Source organism: Schistocerca americana, chromosome 2 (assembly GCF_021461395.2).
Source record: "Schistocerca americana isolate TAMUIC-IGC-003095 chromosome 2, iqSchAmer2.1, whole genome shotgun sequence".
Taxonomy (NCBI): Eukaryota; Metazoa; Arthropoda; class Insecta; order Orthoptera; family Acrididae; genus Schistocerca; species Schistocerca americana.
The window spans coordinates 646,844,247-646,861,825 of record NC_060120.1 but is presented as its reverse complement, the minus strand read 5'-3'; positions in this window follow the sequence as shown (position 1 = coordinate 646,861,825).

The following is a 17,579-nucleotide window of genomic DNA, read 5'->3' as shown; positions in this document are numbered from 1 at the left end:
ATCGTACTGGTCCCACACACTTGAGCAATGTAATAGGACGGGTCGCACATGCGTTTTGTATGCAGTATCCTCTACCGACTGTTTGCAATTCCTTCGTGTTATTCCGATGAATCGCAATCAGCCATCTGCTTTACCTACGACTAAGTCAATGCGATCGTTCCATTTTATATCCCTAGAAACTGTTACACCAAGGTATTTGTATGAGTTGACCGATTCTAGCTGTGCCTCATTGATATTACACTCATAGGATATGATGTTTTTTTCGTTGTGTGAAGTGCTCAGTTTTACATTTCTGAACATTTAAAGCAAGTTTCCAATCTTATCAAGATCTGACAGAATATTTGTGAACCTTGTTTCAGACAGTATTATATGATAGACAATTGTATCATTTAGGAAATGTCTGAGGTTGCTGTTAATATTGTCCACAAAATCAGTGACATACAAAATCAACGACAACGGTCAGAATACGCTTTCGTGGGAATCATCCGAAGTTACTTCTACATCTGTCAATTACTCTCCATCCTATTTCACTTTCTGCATCCTCCCTGTCAAAAAGTCCTCAATCCGCCATATATTCGTCTGATACCGCAGACGATCGTACTTTCAATAATAAGCTTAGGTGTGGTACTGTATCAACCACTTTTCGTATATCGAGAAATACTGCATCTACCTGCCTGCGTTAATACATGGTTTTCAGTACGTCATTTCATAAAAGTGAGAGTTGGGTTTTTAATATGATCGATGTTTTCAAAATCTATGCTGGTATGCTTGGAGGAGGTCATTCTGTTCGAGGTATCTCATTTTGTTTGAGCTTACAATATGTTCTGAGATTCGACAACAAATGGACGTCTAGGATATTGGAAGGTAGGTTTGTGGATCACTTCTACCATCCTTCTTGTGACGAATGTGACCTGCACTTTCTTCCAAGTACTGAGCACGGTTATTTAGTTCGAGGGATCCAAGACAGATTAAAACTAAAACAGGGGCTAACTCAGTCGCACAAGCAGTACAGAATCTTGTAGAGATTCGGTTGAGCCCTGGGGCTTTGTTCAGTTATAGTCGTTTCAGCTGATTCTTAGCGCCACTGACACTAATATCTTTTTCAGTCACCATTTCAGTGGTACGAGAATTTGACTGCGGCAATACTTCTGGATTTTCCTTTGCAAAGGAACAATTGAAAACGGAGTTAAGAATTTCTGCTTTTCCTTCGCTACTCTCAGTTTCGGTTTCTAACGCGTCAATTCGTGTCTGGACACTATCTTTGGTGCCACAAACAACCTTTACACATGACGCGAATTTCTTTGGGTATGGTGAAAGATGTTCCAACAATATTCTGATACAGTACTCACTGAATGTTTCAAGAATCACTCTCTTGACGACCAAACGTGTTTCATTCAGTATCTCTCATTCTATAGCCCCATGTTTCGTTTTACACCTATTATGCAACAGTTTTTGTATGTTCTGAATTCTCTTCAGAATAATTTTATACGATACAAGGTCCTTCCCTACATGAACTGTTCTACTGGGTTCCTATCTGTCCAGTGATGATTAACTTTTTTTAAATGTGAGCCATAGTTCCTCTACATGCTCCTGTCGGAAGCTAAAAGTTTCAAGTTCTTCGTTGAGCTATTACACTACGCCATCTTTATACGCTTTACCTACTGAATGACACACTGTTATAAGAACATTCCAGTCAAATGCGATCTCAATTTCTCATATTGAACTACGATTGGCTTAAGGTTCTTTTCTCCACACTGCACTGTTAACTTACATCGTCACTACTTGCCAGACACTTTACCACCCAGATTTATATGTCCCCTGACATATGACAGCTGGTATAATGGACCAAAACTCCAGAGGCATAAGAAATTATGACACAGGATCGGCATGGGTAACTGGATAAGTATTGCATATCACACCCACTGCACCATTCCATTTGAGCAATAAATATATAACTACTTCCGTGGATAACATTCGGTGATAATATAGCAGTGCAAAGTAGTTGGAAGGACGAGTGGTGTAGTACCTGGTCACGCGCCTGGCAACATACCACCACGGAACACAAACGTGGCTGGCGGGTTGCCGTATCTTAGGCGTCCTCCGCCAAAGCCACACACGCGGCGATCTTTCGGTCGTACACGCCGATCTACACTGACCGACAAAGAATCGTAAGACCAAGAAGGAGTTGTGCAACATAAACAGAAGTTGGTAGGCGTGCTTATATATCAGAAATATGATGTTTATTCAAACTTCGTACCAGTCACATAAGAGTGGCGCTATTAGCACCACTATTTGGATGCAAATCAGGTTTGCTTTAAATACACGCTGTAACGGTCGTGAGCGTTTATTATCTTTGAGACTCGACTTGGTGAGGTGATGTTAGCCAAGAATGCGTTTAAGGTGTCATAGATACCTTATCAACTGCTCACTGAATTTGAAGGAGGTCGAGTAATAGAGCTACGAGGAAGTAGACGTTCCTTCCTCTATAATAGACAAAGACTTGATGGGAATGTAGCCACTGTACATGACTGCTGACAGCGGCAGTCACGAGAATCTACGGTCGTAACATGACCAGGATCTGGACTGCCACGTGGATCTACCGAGAGGGAAGACAATTGTGTTCAGTGTATTGTTCTGGTGCATCGTTTTGCATTTGCAGCAGCACTTTGAGCAGCAATTGGTACCACAGTGAGATAACGAACTGTTACAAAACAGTTACTTCAAGAACAACTCTGAGTCACACATCCTGTAACATGCATTTCACTGCCCCAGACCACCACCACTTGCGATTTCAGTGGTGTCAAACGAGAACTCACTGAAGGACACGGTGGAGGTCTTTTGTGTTTTCTGATGAAAGCTGGTTCTGCTTGAGTGCGAGTGATGGCTGCGTGTTGGTTAGAAGGGGGCCAGTTGAGAGCCTGCACCGACCTGTCTGCGTGTTAAACACACTGGACCTGCACCTGGGGTTATGGTCTGTGGTGCGATTTCGTATGACAGCAGCACTCACGTGGTTATTCCACGCAGCCTGACTGCATATTTGTACGTGAATATTATGATTCGACCTGTCGTTCTGCCTTTCATGGGGATTCCAGGGGATGTTTTCCAACAGGATAATGATCGCCTACGTAGTGCTGTTGTAACCCAACATGCTCTACAGAGTGTTGATGTGTTGCCTTGGCCTGCTCGATCACCAGATTTGCCTCCAATGAGCACATGTTGGACATCATCGGACGACAACTCCAGCGTCACGCACAACCAGCATTAACTCCCCCTGTATTGACAGACGAAGCGCAACAGACATGGAACTCCATCCCACAAACTGACATACGGCACCTGTACGACACAAAACATGCACGTTTGCATGCTTGCATTTAAGATTCTAAATGTTACAGCGGTTATCAGTGCATCAGAATTTCACATTTGTAATGGCTTATCTCACCATTATATGAACCTGTGATCTTGCAGTGTTAATCACTGAAATATATTACCTAGACAAATTTTTTCCCATTATTACTCTAAGTGGTTCCCAACAGGTGGTCCGCGGACCGCCAGGGGTCCGCGAGCTATGCCAGAGAGGTCCGCAAGATGCTATTAGAATAAAAAATATATTAAATATACTTCGTATGGTAACAGATTTTTTGTTGTGGCCGCTTCCTGCATGAGCAGTGCTTTAGCGAATGCTAGCTTCTGCGTCTAGCGTCTTCCTAGAGCCAACTGGCACTAGCACACTCTAACGCAAAACTAGAATTAGATAGAGGCAAATAGTTCTGCTGTATGGCGTTAGACTGCGCGCGCTGCCTCTTTGCAGCTGATAACTAAGAGCTGAAAATTAAAACAAACTGTATACTGATGGAGTACTCTGTTGTAACTGTATTTTTTCAAATAAATAATACCTTGCATGAAATTAGTGGTTTCTTATTTTTCACACATGTCTACTCAATGCAATCTCAAGTGTAGTGCACTTGAAAGACCAATACACTCAGTTTCCATTTTTTCCTGTCATTTTCAGTCCATACTCAATTTTTATTTTTTTAAGGTATTTGTTATACTAAACACCCAGATTTGAAGACAAAGATTTTGAGCAATAATCAGAAATTTAACAACAACAATGATGGCTAAACTGAAAAAGTTTGAAGCTCAATATTTTTTCAATAATGAATATGTCAATGTTTTTTCTAAGTACCAAAAATAGAAAACGTATAAAAAGACTCTTGATCTGTCTTTTTTAGGTACTTAATACTGTGATATGACAAGGTACCAATCATGCTTGATGAGGGGGTCCTCGAGAAAATTTTGTTGGGAACCCCTGTTCTACTTTAATGATTTTGATGTTGAGATTTTTTCCGTCAGTGTATTAACACGCTAGAGGACCACAACAACATAAACATCTCTCTGTGAATACAGCATGCTCCAGCGGACTCCGCGGCAGGCACCAGCATCGCCCGCCAGCAGCGCACTCATCCGACCGCGGCGCTGCAAGACGCGACACTACATTTCGTCCACGTGACAGGTGACAGACATCCGCATTTCAAGCGACCTTCACGCGAATTTCTCCGCCGGATTATTCGAAACGCTGCACGACTACCAACCAGCAGCACTCTCTCTCGCTCCGGGCTCAACGCCGGCTACTCTTTGCAGCTCATCCATCGATAGCGACCTACAATAACAGTCTTCAGCGCCAATCCTGACTGGAAGTCGAGCCAGCATGGCGCATGACTCCGACCAACAAAGAGACCTAACTGCACCCGATCAATCCAACTTGGACACAGGCACAATCACTTTGGAGGACATCAACCGGACATTGATCGGACACCGAACTAGGACACCGGTTTGGGCTATAATGAGAACATCTACCAGGAATATTACAAATGAAAGGATGCTTTCGTTGTAACCTGTGGACCGACTTTATTATAGGAACGGGGTCACCTCACACTGGATATGTCACTTTCCCAATACCTCAATATTCAGAAAACAGTTGCAATGACTCAGCAAAATGGCTGCCTGACACTTTATTTAGTGTCAATATTACCAGTTTGGGAACGACAGAATTGGTCTTTGCTTTCCGTCTCGTTAGCACTGTTTAGCCATATGGCTCAGCAGTTCCCACAACCACTTAGTGGACGTTCAGCTTCGTCAAACTATTTGAATTGTATCTGATACACATGTGGGTACTCCTGTAATTTCCTCCCGATGGCAAGAAGGTCAGTCAGCTTATTGCAAGAAGACTGCAAGGTCTCATTCGCCTATGGGGAAGAATGATCAATGTAATCGAGTGAGGTTCTATAATCCGCCGGAAGTGCAAACCAGCCTGGAGAACCAGTCGAACAGAGCTTGCACTATTGATGCGGATTAGTCATTCCATGCTGCTTCACCTTCAAGGCCGAGTTCATGACCAGCATTGCTTGCGAGTGGTGACGTGACCGCCTTTCGCCAACTCGTTAACAGATGTTATCTTGTAGTTCGTAGTATGTTAGGACGGCACAGACAACATGCGCTCTTTTAGACACAGGACCCCATGTTGCCTGTTCTTATTGGAAGATAACGTCCATAACAGCCACCTGCCTTAAAACATCAGGAATTCACGGTGTCACAGATAAAACCGGTACGCCTAACGTACCGGTTAATCATATCTAGTCGAATTGCTTGTGAAGTGCAAACACGGCGTCGAAAATTGGCTGTACTGCATTTTGTCTGAAAGTTGCGTGAAGCTGTCTCTTCATTTGTCAGTTGTTGTGACACGTTCGTATTGTTGACTTGTTGGAGAAAGGAGGCAGTTTGCATTAGAACAGCAAACTGATACTTTTGTGTATTACGTAAAGACAGATTCCATCAATGAATATAAAGAAATGTTTCAAGCGAAGTATCTTAGTAGGAAACACCCCACGACCAGCACTATTGAGGAACGGCAGAAGAAATTGAGGGCTGTAGGATCCGTTCAGAATGTGCAGAGGAGTATGCGACCGACAGTGAGGACCCAAGAAACTACAGACAAAATTCGCTTGGACATTATGAGAAGTTCCCACAAGCCGATAGGGAGGTTATCGCTGGATGTTGCTGTATGTTGTACAGCGTGTCATCGTGTACTGAAAGATATGAAATTAAAAGCTTATTGTGTGTATGTGGTGCAAGAGTTCAGATTTGAGGATCAGGAGGAAGAAATTCGTTATTGTAACTGGCTGCTAACATCAAATGCTAACGGTTACTTGGACCCCTTGCCTTACTTCATGTTAGATATGGTCTGGTTTCATTTGACAGGTTATGTAAATTCCCAGTACTGCAGATACTGCTCGCAGGACAAAGGGCACATTCTGCATGAAGAACCTTTCCACTCAGAGAAGATAGGTATTTGATGTGTGTTGCCTGGGTTGTGCATTATTACTAGAGAAATTGAAGACATCACACTGCAGAATTACAGCGTGTTGCTGTTAAAGTCATCACACGAAGTCAGCGATGCCTGGATGCCTATACCCACCGCTTCCAGCATTTCGTATAAACAGGTAATTACATGCTGTTTAAATGTTACTGTTATCTATTCTCTTTTTAATTAGTTCACTGTTACTTGAATCTCGGATATGAGGCGGACCGATTTTATGTGGGACACCTTGCCCCCCAAGAACCATGGACCTTGCCGTTGGTGGGGAGGCTTGCGTGCCTCAGCGATACAGATAGCCGTGCCGTAGGTGCAACCACAACGGAGGGGTATCTGTTGAGAGGCCAGACAAACGTGTGGTTCCTGAAGAGGGGCAGGAGCCTTTCCAATAGTTGCAGGGGCAACAGTCTGGATGATTGACTGATCTGCCTTGTAACACTAACCAAAACGGCCTTGCTGTGCTGGTACTGCGAACGGCTGAAAGCAAGGGGAAACTACAGCCGCAATTTTTCCGAGGGCATGCAGCTTTACTTTATGGTTAAATGATGATGGCGTCCTCTTGGGTAAAATATTTCGGAGATAAAATAATCCCCCATTCGGATCTCCGGGCGGGGACTACTCTGGAGAACGTGGTTATCAGGAGAAAGAAAACTGGCGTTCTACGGATCGGAGCGTGGAACGTCAGATCCCTTAATCGAGCAGGTGGGTTAGAAAATTTAAAAAGGGAAATGGATAGGTTAAAGTTAGATATAGTAGGAATTAGTGAAGTTCGCTGGCAAGAGGAAAAAGACTTTTGGTCAAGCGAATACAGGGTTATAAAAACAAAATCAAAGAGGATAATGCAGGAGTAGGTTTAATAATGAATAAAAATATAGGAGTGCGGGTAAGCTACTACAAACAGCAAGGTGAACGCATTATTGTGGCCAAGATAGACACGAAGCCTACGCCTACTACAGTAGTACAAGTTTATATGCGAACTAGCTCCGCAGATGACGAAGAAATTAAAGAAATGTATGATGAAATAAAAGAAATTATTCAGATAGTGAAAGGAGACGAAAATTTAATAGTCATGGGTGACTGGAATTCGGTAGTAGGAAAAGGGAGAGAAGGAAACGTAGTAGGTGAATATGGATTGGGGCTAATAAATGAAAGAGGAAGCCGCCTGGTAGAATTTTGCACAGAACACATCTTAATCATAGCTAACACTTGGTTCAAGAATCATAAAAGAAGGCTGTATACATGGAAGAAACCTGGAGATACTGACACGTTTCAGATAGATTATATAATGGCAAGACAGAGATTTAGGAACCAGGTTTTAAATTGTAAGACATTTTCAGGGGCAGATGTGGGCTCTGACCACAATCTATTGGTTATGAACTGTAGATTAAAACTGAAGAAACTGCAAAAAGGTGGGAATTTAAGGAGATGTGACCTGGATAAACTGACTAAACCAGAGGTTGTACAAATTTTCAGGGAGAGCATAAGTGAACAATTGACAGGAATGGGTGAAAGAAATACAGTAGAAGAAGAATGGGTAGCTCTGATGGATGAAGTCGTGAAGGCAGCAGAGGATCAAGTAGATAAAAAGACGAGGGCTAGTAGAAATCCTTGGGTAACAGAAGAAATATTGAATTTAATTGATGAAAGGAGAAACTATAAAAATGCAGTAAATGAAGCAGGCAAAATGGAACACAAACGTCTCAAAAATGAGATCGACAGGAAGTGCAAAGCGGCTAAGCAAGTATGGCTACAGGACAAATGTAAGGATGTAGATGCTTATATCACTAGGGGTAAGATAGATACTGCCTACAGGAAAATTAAAGAGACCTTTGGAGAAAAAAGAATCACTTGTATGAATATTAAGAGCTTGGATGGAAACCCAGTTCTAAGCAAAGAAGGGAAAGCAGAAAGGTGGAAGGAGTATATAGAGGGTCTGTACAAGGGCAATTACTTGAGGACAATATTATGGAAATGGAAGAGGATATAGATGAAGATGAAATGGGAGATATGATACTGCTTGAAGAGTTTGACAGACCACTGGAAGATCTAAGTCGAAACAAGGCCCCGTAATACACAACATTCCTTTAGAACTACTGACGGCCTTGGGAGAACCAGTCCTGACAAAACTCTACCATCTGGTGAGCAAGATGTATGAGACAGGCGAAATGCCCTCAGACTTCAAGAATAATATAGTAATTACAATCCCAAAGAAAGCAGGTGTTGATAGATGTGAAAATTACCGAACTATCAGTTTAATAAGTCACAGCTGCAAAATACTAACACGAATTCTTTACAGAGGAATGGAAAAACTAGTAGAAGCCGACCTTGGGGGAGATCAGTTTGCATTCCGTAAAAATGTTGGAACACTTGAGACAATACTGACCTTACGGCTTATCTTAGAAGCTAGATTAAGGAAAGGCAATCCTACGTTTCTAGCATTTGTAGACGTAGAGAAAGCTTTTGACAATGTTGACTGGAATACTCTCTTTCAAATTCTGAAGGTGGCAGGGGTAAAATACAGGGAGCGAAAGACTATTTACAATTTGTACAGAAACCAGATGGCAGTTATAAGAGTCGAGGGACATGAAAGGGAAGCAGTGGTTGGGAAGGGAGTGAGACAGGGTTGTAGCCTCTCCACGATGTTATTCAATCTGTATATTGAGCAAGCAGTAAAGGAAACAAAAGAAAAATTTGGAGTAGGTATTTAAATTCATGGAGAAGAAATAAAAACTTTGAGGTTCGCCGATGACATTGTAATCCTGTCAGAGACAGCAAAGGACTTGGAAGAGCTTGAAAGGAGGATATAAGATGAACATCAACAAAAGGAGCAAAACGAGGAATGTAGTCGAATTAAGTCGGGTGATGCTGAGGGAACTAGATTAGGAATTGAGACACTTAAAGCAGTAAAGGAGTTTTGCTATTTGGGGAGCAAAATAACTGATGATGGTGGAAGTAGAGAAGATATAAAATGTAGACTGGCAATGGCAAGGAAAGTGTTTCTGAAGAAAAGAAATTTGTTAACATCGGGCATAGATTTAAGTGTCAGAATGTCGCTTCTGAAAGTATTTGTATGGAGCCTAGTCACGTATGGAAGTGAAACATGGACGATAACTAGTTTGGACAAGAAGAGAATAGAAGCTTTCGAAATGTGGTGCTACAGAAGAATGCTGAAGATTAGATGGGTAGATCACATAACTAATGTGGAGGTATTGAATATAATTGGGGAGAAGAGGAGTTTGTGGCACAACTTGACTAGAAGAAGGGATCGGTTTGTAGGACATGTTCTGAGGCATCAAGTATTGGAGGGCAACGTGGAGGGTACAAATCGTAGAGGTAGACCAAGAGATGAATACACTAAGCAGATTCAGAGGGATGTAGGTTGCAGTGGGTACTGGGAGATGAAGAAACTTGCACAGGATAGAGTAGCATGGAGAGCTGCATCAAACCAGTCTCAGGACTGAAGACCACAACACAACCTTGAATGACGCCTAATTCTCAGAACAGGGGCGGTTATGTAGTGCACCCACTGGCTCTTCACGCCATCATCCAGGTACTGTTCCTGTACGCCAGTGACAAATGCAACTAGTTAAGCTCCTTCTCCTCGGAGCCACTACTGCCCAGTACACACAACAGGGACTCGTCTGAAAAGATGACGTTGTGACATTACCATGGACAATGTTATCATTGGCTGCACCACTGTCGGCGCGGCTCGGTGCTCCCGCTGAGTCAAGGGAAGATGTTTCTGTGGTCGCCGTACTGACAGTCCGTTGTGCTCAAGAAGACATCGTACTGTCCGTGACGATACTTGCGTTGCCGCAAACAAGCACATTTCCTGGCCCAAGGTACGTGACGTCATTACAGTTGTGCACATCCAGATGAATAATGAGTTTGCTCTCCGGAATCAAGCCACTCGATATTCGCATACCAGCCGTGGGATCTGTCTCTCCCGACGCAGTCATGAATATCGATGAAGTATTAACTGAAGTCTCGAGAGTCCACGTTTCAGGCGTTGTCGAATTCCAACGTACGCTGGTTGGCGTTTCTCATTCCTACACGAGGAATAGTGTTCACCTCATAAGTGTGATAATCAACATTCAGTTGCAATTTCTGAATTATCAATCTGCTGCATACTCTGCAATTACAAACATGCACTATGTTATCACAAGTAAGCGGAAACTCCTACGTTCTCTGAATTGACCTCTAGACGTCACTACAGGCGGACACCCTAGTATAAAAAAAAAGCGGGAAGTACATGCTGTGTTGTCAGTAGAGAAGCAGTCACAGCAGAATGAGTTGGTCAGGAGATTTCAGGGACCCCGAACACAGACTAGTAGGACGGAAGGAAGATACAGTTTAACGTCCCGTCGACATCGAGGTCCTTAAAGAGGAAAAGTCAGCTGTTGCTGATGTCCTCTTAGGGCGCTTAAGAGAACGGTAAGTGCGGAAGGGTATGAAAACGTTTTACTGTCTTGTGTTCTGTGTTGAGTTGATGATCTGTTTGCAGACGATGATGGTTCACATCAGCAGACACAGCATCCCGCCATAAAGCAACATGTTGAGGCAACGGTTTGTGGACAGTAACAATCTAAAATGGACTTACCTGTCAAGAGTCCCAATGTGAATCCAATGGCACACACTTTGGATGAGTTAGAACGTCGTCTTCGCTCCAGTCCGCAGCATCTTTCTTTTCCTAGATTTTATGCAGTCATATACGGTCTGCTGATTTTGATTATTTGGAAAATTTTGTTTAGTTGTACCTTTGCAGTCGGATGCCGTTCCTAACGTCCCAGTCCTGAGTTAGCAACACTAGAAGCAGTAGGCTCATGGAGTGAGAGGTAGTGGTGATGGCGCTGGGCAAGCAGACTGACTCCTGCCTATGGGAGATTCCTCAGCAGGTCCACACAGGCAAACGTCAGGTTGTTGGAGGAAGTATTAACATAAAACTCTGCTAGTGTGTTGAATCCATGTTTGAATGTTGAGTTAACGTTAATTCCACCGAAGACAATCAAACATTGCCTAAAATCTGGAGATATATTTTTTAAATATAATAAGAACTGTATGTTGATTCGGTAAGCTTGCAAAATGACGAAATGCAGGCCATGTAACACTCTGTTACCAGCAACCCACATTCTGCACCGTGATCCAGAGGTTTGATAACATTTGCATGGCAGAGAAGTGATTACGAGGGTGATGTAATTGTTACGTCAGTCGATAATGTGATCAATGTAACTTTTTATACTTAAACTGCTGAAACGTATACACATCGAAAACGATGTAGCACTCCCGCCTGTTGTCATTTCAAGCGTATTCTGTTCGGAAGTGTTTTAATGGCATCACTATAACTACACAATGGCACATGACGAGTAAAGAAGTGTGGTATCATGTATCGATACCACCCCACGGGTATCAGAGTTAGCAACGGAATTGCAAGTCCCTCTTAGACGCCGATAGTGGTCGTAAGGGATCCGGCAGACCCAGTGGAGCATGCCCACTGAGCCACGCCTCCATGGCTCCATACCATGAGCGCCCTCTGCCGCCGCCGGCAGCTACACAGCTCTCTCTCACTTGGAGCCTCTTCGCTACGTGACACTATCCAGACGCCACCTAGTTTCGGCTCTAACTCCATTGTTCTTGATTTAGTTCACAGAGCCTCAGCCTTGTTGATTTCTTGCTGTATTATTTGCAATGAGTCGTCGTATACCTGTAGAACTATAAGTTAAGTAAATTTTTTTTTACTGTACTTGCTTGTTCGCTCATCATTTCTGCTCCTGTGCACCTTTCCTACAGTAACAGCAGCTGCATTACTCTGGATCCCTACTTGCCTTACCATCAAGGAAATACGTTTGGCAACAAAGAAATATCTGTTTTGGTAAATCTTCTTCTCTTCCTTGTGCCTTTGATCCACATGGCTAACTAAAGGGACACCCTTCTCGTCGCTATCCCGTTAACCTAAGGACGGAATACGTGTAACCAAATTGTCTGCGTGCACTGTTATTCACGTGAACGTCAAGGGAAAGTTTTTGAAATTGCGAATCATGCAACGCAGGTAAGAATTTTATATTTTTGGAAATACGACTCTGAGTATTACTTGAGTTATGATATACAGTCTCAAACAAATATATAGTATTTTTACCAAAGAATGACTCATGTATGACTGCTGACACTCTGCCAGTAATAATTCTCTGTTATATGGCTTCTTTCTCAGGGATCGGTGTTCATCTCATTTTTAGTTTCCTTAACCTTTAAAGAGCGATTTTACACGAACACAGTTTCAGAGGCCAATGAATTTGATGTGTGGTTGAACAGACACCTCTCTGTACTTCAAAATAATTTTTATCCGATTTTAGCAATTCGAGCTGGGTTTTTCTCTTATGACATTTTTACGTTACTCTACTGGTGCTGAGAGATTTTGTTTAGTGCCAATAAATGAGCGTTTAGCCTTCTGAGAATGCACTTGGATAATAGCTACACGCCGGCCGGGGTGGCCGTGCGGTTCTAGGCGCTACAGTCTGGAGCCGAGCGACCGCTCCGGTCACAGGTTCGAATCCTGCCTCGGGATGGATGTGTGTGATGTCCTTAGGTTAGTTAGGTTTAATTAGTTCTACGTTCTAGGCGACTGATGACCTCAGAAGTTAAGTCGCATAGTGCTCATAGCCATTTGAACCAGCGAATAGCTACACAATTGTTCCAAAGCGGAAAGAACGCAGGGCGTTGTCTGCTCCCTGTTTTCACTGTCCCGTGCGTTCACTCAATCGGACGCGTCACGCAAAGATTGTAATTAGTTTCGGCCTCGTTGTGGTGCTGTTATCTCACACAGCTATCGCTTTTTGGGCCGCTGTCCTCCAGTAGTGCGCTGTCTGCCTCTGGCGCACCTGCTGTCCTGGCCGCTCGGCACTGCCCACGTTGCTCTACAGCCTGTGATTCAGAACGAGTCGAGCGTTAGCTGTTGGCAGGGAGGTAAGTTTCATATTCACCAGCAAGGAGTATACTACCAGCCACAAAGCAATCTTCCACGTGAGAACACAATATTTCATCAAAAGTAACCGGATACCTCTTGCTGGACGTTAGCATGGAGTGTGACCAGTCTTCGCATTTAGACTGCTTGAACGCTTCGAGGGATACTTCCAATTACTAGTCTGAAAGTATGTGAAGTAATTGCAGTCAGTTATTCCTCAAGAGCCGAAATCAAAGTAGGTGGACGGTGGGGTCTTAATCGAAATCGACGATCTAGCTCATCCCGAAGGTGTTCCATCTGGTTCACGTCGGGACTCTGGGCAGTCCAGTCCATTTCAGGAAAGTTATTGTCCAGATGCCATTGCCCCATAGATGCTCCTTTTTGACAGGGTGCTGATAGAAACCGTTATCGTCTCTGAACTGTTCCTCTATTGTATACAATACACAATATTGTACAATGTGTTGATATCCTTCCATAATTAGCTTTGTATAGGGTCGATAAAGGAACCACATACACTGACGGAAAAATAATCGCAACATCAAAAAATAAATAGTGTGTAATAATGAAATTTCGTGAGTATATTTCTCTACGTAACATATTTAAGTAATTAACATTTCAAGATCACATGTTAATGTAATCGCGAGATAAGTCACTGCAAATGTGAATTATGGAACATTAATAAACTGAGTAACCGGCAGAATGTTGAATGCGAGTGTTCAAACGTGGAAGCACTGTGTCGTGCAGGTGCCGCATGTCAGTTTGTCGGATGCAGTTACGTGTCTCTTCCAGGTTGTCGGTCTTTACACGGATGTATGATGCTTGCTGTGGATGACGCTGAAGTTGTCGTCCGATGATGTCCCATACGTGCTCGACTGGAGGCAGATCTGGTGACGGAGCAGATGAAGGCAACATGACTCTCTGTAGAGTATGTCGCGTTACAACACTAGTATGTAGGCGAGCGATTTTCTTTCAGAAAACACACCAAACTGAAGTACAATTTCGCATTCAGGGTTCGTGGGATAACCGCGAGAGTGCTCTTGCTGTCATACGAAACTGCACACCAGACCATAGCTCCAGGTGTAGGTCCAGTCTATCTAGCACTCTTAACAGTTTTGTTGCAAACCCTCAGCTGGTCTCCTTCTAACCTACACAGGGCCATCACCGGCAGAACCAGCTTTCATCAGAAAACACAACAGACCTACACCTGACCTCCAATAAGCTCTCACTTGACACCAATGAAGTCGCAAATGGCGATGGTTTGAGGTTAGTGGAATGCACGGTACAGAGCGTCTGGATCGGAGCTGCCCTTGAAATAACAGATTTATAACGTTTAGTTGTGTCACTGTGGTGCCAAATGGTGCTAAGATTGCTGCTGAAGATGCAGTACGATGCACCAGAGCCATACGCCGAAAACGATGGTCTTCCCTCTTGGTAGTACCATGCGCCCGTCCGGAGCCCAGTCGTCTTGCGATCGTACATTCTCGTGACCACCGCTGCAATATCTAACTTCTCGAAATAGCCCTATTACACAGCCTCTTTCAAACTCAGTGAAAAGTTGATATTGGCATCTTTGTCGCTTTAAAGGCATTCTTGACTAACATCAACTCACCACGTTCAATCACACAAGGGGACCCTCCATAGTGTAAATCACGGATTTTGATGCGTTTCAAATATGTTGAGTACCTGACTATGCGTTTTTTTGTTTTTTTTTTTTTTTTTTTTTTTTAGCGACGGGCCTTAGTTTTTGAGAAAATAGATTTTGAAGTGCATTGCGTGCTTTGTATATCTGTAACTTCAGAGATATTTCTAGTATGTCAGCGTAGCGCAGTGTAAAGGTTCACGGCTACAGCGATGGAGGTACCGTGTTCGGATCTTACTTGTGTACTTTTTTTTTCAAAATCGACCGTATTTTTCCATTTTCTTTCAAAGAATATCAATAAGCAGCGTAAGGTGTGCGAAATTATAAAGTTGTATTCAGTTATTAATTTTGCAAATATTTATTCCGTTTGTGGTTCGCAGTTGGAGTTTCAGAAGTTCGCACAACGGTCGCTTCTTGTATTACCTGAAATCGATCTCCACCCATTATCGGCCCCTCTCCCGTGAATACCGTTTGCCGTAACGGGAAGCCCAGCTTCTAGTTGCGGCCAATGAGGATGCGCGATGCATTCCTTTGCGTTCGCATCTAACTAAAGCGTCAGCTGCTCACAAAGCGTCTCTAGTGCCGTGTGTTAGTAAAATTCTGTGAAATGTCGGAACCAAGTGTTTTTGCAGTACTGCAGCCAGAAGAAGATCCATAACTAGAGGAGTTGAACAAAGAATCAAAAGGCAAAATCACAAATACCATTAAATACGCCGAAAATGTACTCCGCGATTTGAATCTCGTAATGAATACACCGCCTAACGTGATATCTGCCTATTCCGTTGCAATTGGCGATGAGATATGTATCGCAATGCAGGACATCTTAGCCGAAAGACAGATCATTATTGATGGTGAATTGATAGATTTCAACGAAGAAGGTGAATTGCGAGGATATGATGCGAACCCCAAACGGAATGAATATTTGAAAAAATTAATAACTGAATAGATCTTCATAACTTCGCACACCTTACACTGTTTGTTGGTACTCTTTCAAAATAAAATTGAAAAATTCGGTCGATTTTGAAAAAAAAATATACGAGCAGGATTCGAACACGGTACGTGCAGCGCGGTAGCCAAGAACCTCTACCGCTGCGCTACGCTAACATATACGAAATACTTCTCATGTTACACATATACGAAGAGCGCAATGAACTTCAAAATCGATTTTCTCAAAAACCAACTCCCGTCGCTAAAAAACCGGATAGCCAGGTACTCAGGTATTTAAAGCGGATCAAAATCCGTGATTTACAGTATGGAAAATCCCCTTGTCAGCGTGTATGTAAAGCAAATCTGATTTGCACGCTCATACTGGCGCTACTAACACCACTCTGATACGGCTGGTGTGAAATCTGAATAGACAACATCTTTCAGATGTAGAAGCACGCCTACCAACTTTCGTTTATGTCGCATAGCTCCCTCTTGGTGTAGCAACTTCATTTCCCGTCAGTGTACTAACCACCAAAGACGCCTCCATACCGTAAATGCCACCTCCTGCGTACTTCGCTGTTGGAACAACGCATAATGACTGGTAATGTTTTCCGGATATTCGCCAAACGTGACACTTCCATCTGACTGCCACAGGGTACACCGTGATTCACCACTCCAAATAACTCGTTTGCAGTCATCCACTGCTGTGTCGCACCGCTGTCTACACCTCATGAAGCTCGCTTAGTATTGACTACAGAAGTGTGTGGCTTACGAGTTGCTCGGCCATTATAGGCCATCCTTTTTAACTTCCTATGCACAGTCATGCTGCTACCTAGACTACTTGTAGCACTTTATAACTTGCAAGTGATTTCTTCCGCAGATTTCACGCGATTCTGTACAGTCACCCTGAGCAATCCTCGACCATGCCTGTCTGTCAGTACTTGAGGTCTGCTGGTCTTGATATAGCTGTGGTTGTTCCCTCGTGGTTCCACTTCATCATCACATCACCAACAGTCGATTTGGGCAGCTTTAGAAGAGTTCGAACATCTCTGGCATTTCTGTAACTCAAGTGACATCAAATGGCTGCTCCACTTTCAACATCGCTGAGTTCTCCAAACCTACCCATTTTGCTGTTACTGCTTCCCTACTGATAACACAATACTCGTCTCCTCCTTCTACGAGGGCTGTTCAATAAAGAATGATCATAATTTTTCATGGTCATAATTTCTCGCTATAAAATTTAATCTTAAGATATTCTGTTAGCTTAATGTGGAACAAACACACCATAGTAGTTTCATTGTTGGGACTCCAGGTTCCTGCCTGTGAGAGGCAGACAAGGTCAGACATGTTCAGTATCGCCTACCACTGCAAAGGAGGTAACACGCAAGAAACAATAAGCGTATTTGAAATTCTGCTTTCGTCTCAACAAATCTTCACCTGAGGACTATGCAATGCTACAGGAGGCCCATGGAGAGTCTGTTCTTCCCTCCAGCACAGCTCGAAGGTGGTTTAAAATGTTTAAAGAGGGGAGACAATCAATTATAAAGGAAGGTGGACCTGGTGTTCCAGTTAGTGCTCTTACGGAAGAAAACATCAACACTGTTGTTGTCATTGTGAGAGAGGATCGACAAATTACCTTAAGATCACTTTCTGAAACAATGAACATTTCATTGGGTGCCACCCACTCG